General features: G+C 42.1%; 1 non-coding gene across 1 annotated transcript; it reads right to left on the reverse strand.

Annotated features, from left to right (window-relative positions):
- Positions 1–8,147: 8,147 nt before the first annotated feature.
- On the reverse strand, positions 8,148–8,222 carry Trnat-ugu (transfer RNA threonine (anticodon UGU)). The gene has a single exon. It is a non-coding gene; the product is annotated as a tRNA-Thr (tRNA).
- Between the last annotated feature and the right edge of the window lie 337 nt (positions 8,223–8,559).

Genomic DNA, 8,559 nt, shown 5'->3' on the forward strand with positions numbered 1-8,559 from the left:
ATGCTGATTCCTACAGAGTAGATTTCTAGTCTCCAGAAAAGTCATTATACTCGAACATAATACGTGTTCCAAAATTCTACAACTAATCGACGTTAGAGATATAGGTCTATAGTTCTGCACATCTTTTCGACGTCCCTTATTGAAAACGGGGATGACCTGTGCCCTTTTCCAATCCTTTGGAACGCTTCGCTATTCTAGAGACCTACGGTACACCGCTGCAAGAAGGGGGGCAAGTTCCTTCGCGTACACTGTGTAAAACCGAACTGGTATCCCATCAGGACCAGCGGCCTTTCCTCTTTTGAGCGGTTTTAATTGTTTCTCTATTCCTCTGTCGTCTATTTCGATATCTACCATTTTGTCAACTATGCGACTTCAAGAGAAGGAAGCACAGTGCAGTCTTCCTCTGTGAAACAGCTTTGGAAGCAGACATTTAGTATTTCGGCCTTTAGTCTGTCATCCTCTGTTTCAGTACCATTTTGGCCACAGAGTGTCTGGACATTTTGTTTTGATCCACCTACCGCTTTGACATAGGACCAAAATTTCTTACGATTTTCTGCCAATTCAGTACATAGAACTTTACTTTCGAATTCACTGAAAACCTCTCGCATAGCCCTCCTCACACTACATTTCGCTTCGCGTAATTTTTGTTTGTCTGCAAGGCTTTGGCTATGTTTATGTTTGCTGTGAAGTTCCCTTTGCTTCCGCAGCAGTTTTCTAACTCGGTTGTTGTACCACGGTGGCTCTTTTCCATTTCTTACGATCTTGCTTGGCACATACTCATCTAACGCATATTGTACGATGATTTTGAACTTTGTCCACTGATCCTCAACACTATCTGTACTTGAGACAAAACTTTTGTGTTGAGCCGTCAGGTACTCTGTAATCTGCTTTTTGTCACTTTTGCTAAACAGAAAAATCTTATTACCTTTTTTAATATTTCTATTTACGGCTGAAATCGTCGTTGCAGTAACCACTTTATGATCGCTGATTCCCTGTTCTGCATTAACTGATTCAAATAGTTCGGGTCTGTTTGTCACCAGAACGTCTAATATATTATCGCCACGAGTCGGTTCTCTGTTTAACTGCTCAAGGTAGTTTTCAGATAAAGCACTTAAAAATATTTCACTAGATTCTTTGTCCCTGCCACCCGTTATGAACGTTTGAGTCTCCCAGTCTATATCCAGCAAATTAAAATCTCCACCCAGAACTATAACATGGTGGGGAAATCTACTCGAAATATTTTCCAAATTATTCTTCTGGTGCTGAGCCACAACAGCTGCTGAGCCTGGGGGCCTATAGAGACATCCAATTACCATGTCTGAGCCTGCTTTAACCGTGACCTTCACCCAAATCATTTCACAATTAGAATCTCCGTCAATTTCCTTCGATACTATTGCACTTCTTATCGCTATAAACACGCCTCCCCCTTTACTGTCCAGCCTTTCTCTGCGATATACATTCTAATCGGAGTTTAGGATTTCATTACTGTTTACATGTGGTTTCAGCCAACTTTCTGTCCCTAGTACTATATGGGCGTTGTGACCGTTTATTAATGAGAGCAGTTCTGGGACCTTTCTATAGACGCTCCTGCAGTTTACTATTAGCACATTAATATTGTTATTCCCTGTCGCATTTTGCCTACTCCTGCCTTGCCGCGTCTCAGGAGGCGTCTTGTCGGGCCTAGGGAGGGAATTCTCTAACCTAATAAAAAGCCCATGTGCACTCCACACGTACTCCGCTACCCTCGTAGCCGCTTCCGGCGTGTAGTGCACGGCTGACCTATTCAGGGGGAACATACATTTCTCCACCCCATTGCGGAGGTCGAGAAATTTGCACCCCAGCTCTCCGAAGAATCGTCTGAGCCTCTGGTTTAAGCCTTCCACTCGGATCCAAACCAGAGGACCGCGATCGGTTCTGGGAACGATACTACAAATAGTTAGCTCTGATTCCACCCCGCGAGCGAGGCTTTCCGCCTTCACCAACTCCGCCAACCGCCTGTACGAACTGAGGATGACCTCTGAACCCAGACGGCAGGAGTCATTGGTGCCGACATCAGCAACAATTTGCAGTCTGGTGCACCCAGTGCTCTCTATCGCCGCCGGTAGGGCCCCCTCCACATCTCGGATGAGACCCCCCGGCAAGCACACAGAGTGAACACTGGCCTTCTTCCCCGACCTTTCCGCTATTTCCCTAAGGGGCTCCATCACCAGCCTAACGTTGGAGCTCCCAATAACTAATAAACCCCTCCCCCCGTGTGCCTGCTCGGACCTTGCTGAAGGAGCAGCCACATGTCCATTCACAGGCAGAGCGGGCGATGCCACACGGCCAGCCTCCACATTGACCCTCCGCCTCGTGCGCCGCGAACGCCGCTGAACCCGCCACTCCCCTTGGGGAGAGGGTAACCAGCCGCGCCCGGTACCCGCGAAGATGTCTCGACAGCAGGGACAGTGGGTGAAGCATCTAACACCTGGGGTGCACCATGCGACGCACTAGACTCCCCACTGCCGCTACACTCCGAGGCAGCAAAAGCAAAAACACACGGAAGAAGAAGTGACAAGTAAGAAAAATACAGTTAATACTTAAATTAAGGTAGCTCGCTGCACAGCAGACGTGAAGCAGACGGCGGTTAGGGCGACACATGAACTTACAACATAAAAGTAATAACAGATAGAAATACATGTTCATGAACCTGAGAGAAAATCAGTCCATAAGTTTAAGCAAACGCTATCAGCAGTACAATGAGAATCAGCTTAATTTTTCAATTAACTCCTCGACAGAATAGAAGGAGTGACCCATGAGGAAACACTCCAGTTTCGATTTGAAAGCGCGTGGATTACTGCTAAGATTTTTGAATTCGAGTGGCAGCTTATTGAAAATGGATGCAGCAGTATACTGCACACATTTTTGCACAAGAGTTAAGGAAGTCCGATCCAAATGGAGGTTTGATTTCTCCCGAGTATTAACCGAGTGAAAGCTGCTTATTGTTGGAAATAAACTAATATTGGTAACAAGAAACGACAATAAGGAATATACATATTGAGAGGCCAATGTCAAAATACCCAGACTCCCTGAACAGAGGTCGACAAGAGGTTCGTGAACTCACACCACTTTTTGCCCGAACCTCTCGTTTCTGAGCCAAAAATATCCTTCTAGAATGGGAAGAGTTACCCAAAAACATAATACCATACGACATAAGTGAATGGAAATAAGCAAAGTAGACTAATTTACTTGGCGAAGTATCACTCACTTTCGGTACCGTTCGAATAGTGAAAATGGCAGTATTAAGTCTTTGAACAAGATCCTGAACGTGGGCTTTCCACAACCCCTTACTATTTATTTGAACACCTAGGAATTTGAACCGTTCAGTTTCACTAATCATATGCCTATGCTGTGATATTAAAACGTCACGTTTTGTTGAATTGTGTGTTAGAAACTGTAAAAACTGAATCTTACTGTGATTTAACGTTAGTTTATTTTCTACAAGCCATGGACTGAGGTCATGTACTGCACTACTTGAAACGGAGTCAATGTTGCACACAACATCCTTTACTACCAAGCTAGTGTCATCAGCAAACAAAAATATTTTAGAGTTACCCGTAATACTTGAGGGCATATCATTTATATAAATAAGGAACTGGAGCGGCCCCAACACTGATCCCTGAGGAACCCCCTCCCCCTTGACAGTACACCACTCAGATCCCCCATCACACTGTATTACTTTCCCCCATTCCTGTAGATCGTTCCCTAATGCTCTTCCTGAAACACTGTACAACTTCTGATTCTGTCAGTTCTTTCAGGTCCCATCTCCTTAAATTCCCACCTTTTTCCAGTTTCTTCAGTTTTAATCTACAGTTCATAATCAATATATTGTAATCAGAGTCCACATTTGCCCCTGGAAATGTCTGACAATTTAAAATCTGGTTCCTAAATCTCTGTCTTACCATTATATAATCTATATGAAATATTGCAGTATCTCCAGGTCTCTTCCACGTATACAACCTTCTTTCATGATTTTTGAACCAAGTGTTAGTTATGATTAAGTTATGCTCTGGGCAAAAGCCTACCAGGTGGCTTCCTCTTTAATTTTTTACCCCCATTCCATATTCACCTACTACGTTTCCTTTTCTTCCATTTCCTACTGTCGAATTCCAGTCACCCATTAATATTAAATTTTCATCTCCCATCACTATCTGAATGATTTCTTTTATCTCATCACACATTCCATCAATTTCTTCATCATCTGAAGACTACTTTTACGACTTTGGTAGGCGTGGGATTCGTGGCTATCTTGGCCACAACAATGCGTTCACTATGCTGTATGTAGTAGCTTACCCGCATTCCTATTTTTATTAATTATTAGACCTACTCATGCATTAGCTTCATATTAGCCTTCCTAATACTTAAATCTATATCCGATGTTAACAATGACGCCGGTGGATGGACTATCACGAAATTACTGACCGTCGAGAATGTCACAAATATAACCGACAAGCTAATGGGCCCTTCACAGGAAAAGGTTTTTTGCCAGAAAACGGGGAAAACTGAAACCCAGCAAATGAGTAAAAAAGTGTATATTCACTGACAAAAAAAAAATAGTGTACGCACACAACTTACACAACAATAGTCTGGGATTACTCTATTACGTAATACAGTTTTTGTGATTGTATCTTGCAGCTTTAGTTATTTTTAATTAAAAGAGGCTTTAAAAGGACAGAAAGAACGTGTTGGACTACGCTACAGATCGTTCTGTTAGCACAGTCTTTACTTTGTAATCACTTTCGTTGACTTCGGCAACTCTCAACAGAAATCTCCAACCTAACCGAGACAATGTGCTACGATACAGCCGAGATCATGACAAGAGAATGGGCTACATCACACTCGAAGTAAATGTATATAGGTAAGGATCCCCATGACCTGTATACGTCTGTTATAAAAAATCTCCAAGCCACTCTCCTCAAATAGACCGCAATCTTCTCTTGACCTTCAACTGTTACTATTTCAGAATTGAAAACCAGATTCAAAGAAAATTTGGCTACAAGGCACAAAACTAGAAAAATAAAAATAATAAAAGTGAGAACGTGAAACATGTTAGCAATAACCATAAACAGGAGATTTTACAGAAAATAAAATTGAGAAAGGAAATTATTAATATTATCGACCGTTTAGGAACTCTAGGCTACGAAAGGGATGAAAACACATATCGAATAAGTGGTGGAAGAGTTAGTGTGTTTTAAGATTAAATCCAAACAAGAATTAGAGAAAAACATATCGACGCAAGGCCTCTATTACGAAAAATTGCTAAATCTCGAGACAAATTGTGTCCTTCTGTATTTGATGAAATGTTTTGGCCCCTAGTACGGATGAAACAGTATCTGCAATATCAACAGGAACTTCGGACATGTGTTTCATATTTCATCCAAGCCTGCAGTCTATAAATATTTAAACAAAATACTATAACAAAATACCACTACAGGGGAATTACTTACGGAGTAGTTCTTGGTAAAGAAACACAGGACACAATTACGTATGTGGGCTTAATACGAACTACAACTGTGTTTATAAATCGCTATAGTTGCCTTGGACTAACGACGAGCGAATATCAATATAACCTGTACGCTTTTCAAAGCTGTTATCCATGAAAAAGCTAAACCACGTATCGCGAACAAAATACTATTTAACACCGAAACAATGATATTAGCTGACAATGGGCACAGACTTTAGTCAATGGGCACTGTTGAAAATTTGTGCCAGACCAGGATTAGCACCCGAGTCCCCTGGTTACGAGGGAGAGGCAATGATCACTGTGTCCGAATTACACAGTGGTCAACAGAATATCACGAACTGCCCGAGCATGCCGTTCGTTAGATCCAAATTCTCAATTTCTCCATAGACTGCTAATGCACTGCTCCTTGAACATAATCCTCCTCCCCTTAATTATACAGTACATGGCCAAAAAAACAGACACCGAATATATGCAAACTTGGCCTTACGAACATTGCAGACGTCGTCTATGTAACACATGTCAAACTTCAAGGAATTTACCAATTCGTTGCATTGTTTACTATAGACCACAAATCAAGTAACGTAAAAAAAGCACTGCGTCTATTGAGATCATGATTCAGAGTTTAAAAAAAACTAATAAGTCGCCTACATATTACAGTTGCTGCCAAAAGAGGAGAACCATTATTTTCCCACAAAAGGAAATATAGTTAAAATGACGCTTCTATTTCGGTTAGTTTATGCGGTTACTAAAATTTGCCGTGAAAGTTACATAGTGGACTCTACCCTCCCCCCACCAGAAACGTAGTTATCGTGGCTGTTGTGAGACTTTTGTACACAGTTAGAGAAAGTGTGTTAAATGTGGCGCGGACGGAAACACTTGGCTACGCTACAGGGCAATCTGCTCGCACAACGTTTAGTCGGCATTCATAATCGTTGGCGTAAACAACTCTCAATCAAATTACCACCTTCCAACCTAACTTAGATCTCGGGCTACACTACCAATCGGCCTGTCATCACAACCAAATATTCATTGAGTGGGGGTGGGGGGATTTCCTGTATCTCTAGGAAAAACTGTCAGTTTTGTCAGACTCAACAGCAAGATTTACCAATGATAAACACTTTTTAGACGGCTCGTAATTTTAGAATAGTCCTCTTCGTCTTACTTGGCATAAATTGTTCGCTGGCGTCCCAGCAGCTAGCTCCCTCAGTGTCTGCTTCTGCCATCGCACCACGCCAGTCTGCTGTTGTCCTAGCAAACCGAACGCACCGCAAATCCGACACCTTCGGAACCACTCACTGGCCAGTTAGCAACTGAGCGGAACACTGTTTACATCGTGAAAGGAAAACTATGCAAAGATGTACACTTAAATGGCACGACTGAGTAGCACACACACAGTAATATCTGAGGAATGTCCTTCGACACGCGCAGAACGAAAGTCTTCTCGCGAACGTACAGCGTCTCTGAAAAAAAATCTAGTGACTATATTCCGGCGTTACGGCCAGGTTCTCATACAAATGAGCAAAAAAGGGTAAATTTGAAATTTTTTTTGAGACAATGAAAATACATTCGAAAGATCTGTTTGGGAATTACGAGTGACAATACTATGAGCTTAATTTTAGATTTTCAATAAAAAATGGCGCCGGTAATTATGATTTGATCAAGGGCTTGCGAGACTGGAGTACGCAGAGTGCGTGCAGTGTGGCACCTCAGATGTTACCTGAATTCAAAAATGGGTAACATCAGTTGATACTACATTATTTCTCTGAACTTGAAAATGGATAACATCAGTCGATAATACATAAAATTAATGGGAGCGTATACCTAACCGCAATGAAACAACCTTAAATTTAACGATACAGTGCTAATTCGAACTTTGAGTTCGATTTTGAGGGGTTTGTTTCACTCCTTATGCCTACACAAAAATTAGTTAATATTAACAAATGTCATATTATAGCTATAAGTTCCTAAGAAAAGTGTTTACTTTTAGGGGTCAGAGGTAGAAGTTAAGAGATCGAACCACTTTTAATTTATGCTGCATGCCGTTCTGAGAAAATCGTTACTCGAAAAAAAAAAGTGTTCAAAGTTTAGGGAAAACATTTAGTTATATTATTACTTCGATTTGCATGAACTGAGTGTTACACATATATTCTTAATGTCGCTGAAAACGAATCTGAAGTCAGATTTTCAATATTCAAAACAGCTAATCCAATACGGAGGGCAAACGATTATGTTTTGACCAATTTTTACCAAAAATGTATTTTCGTTATTTACGTTTAGTCTGCAATTCAAGGAGTATTTATCAGCCCTTCCTCTACCTCTGATTGTTCCTAGACAGCAACTTCCTGTTCTTCTTGGCAGGAAAAGCCGATCTGTCTAAGCTGGATATGCAGCACTCGGCAGCCTGCACTTGATATTCGTCCGTATTTTCGGTGAGTATGTTTGCATGCATTCTGCAGTATGAATCCTTTTGAGCACGTGCGACACGGGACGAGTTATCATCTACATCTATATGGATACCCTGCAAAACACATTTAAGTGCCTGGCAAAGGGTTCATCGAATCACCTACACAACTGATAATTAATTGAAACCCTCAGCTGCCGACAGGTGTTGTTGATATACTTCGATGGGGACAGCTGAAAAGTGTGCCGCTACTGGGACTCGAACCCAGGATCTCCTGCTTACAAGGCAGACGCTCAATCCATCTGAGCTATCGAGGGCACAAATGAACAGCACGACTGCAGGAATTTATCCCTCGCACGCTTCCCGTGAGACTCACACCCCGAACCGCCCACAATCCGATTACGTAATGTACTTAATAGGTATTTGTCCATCCACTCATTACTGGCTCACACTAAGGTGACGATTCCCGTAAGATTTCCGGTAGCCTGTCCGCATTCGCACAGACGAAGGTCAATGGCTGGGTGACGTTTAACCATAGATATGAAGATAGTAACTGTTCTAGAAAGAACAGGCGCCACTGACGACCGTGCAGCTCTTCTAGAATACATGATAGACCGGCCGATGTGGCCGAGCGGTTGTAGGCACTTCAGTCGGG

This window comes from Schistocerca gregaria, unplaced genomic scaffold (genome assembly GCF_023897955.1).
Source record: "Schistocerca gregaria isolate iqSchGreg1 unplaced genomic scaffold, iqSchGreg1.2 ptg000378l, whole genome shotgun sequence".
NCBI classification, from domain to species: domain Eukaryota; kingdom Metazoa; phylum Arthropoda; class Insecta; order Orthoptera; family Acrididae; genus Schistocerca; species Schistocerca gregaria.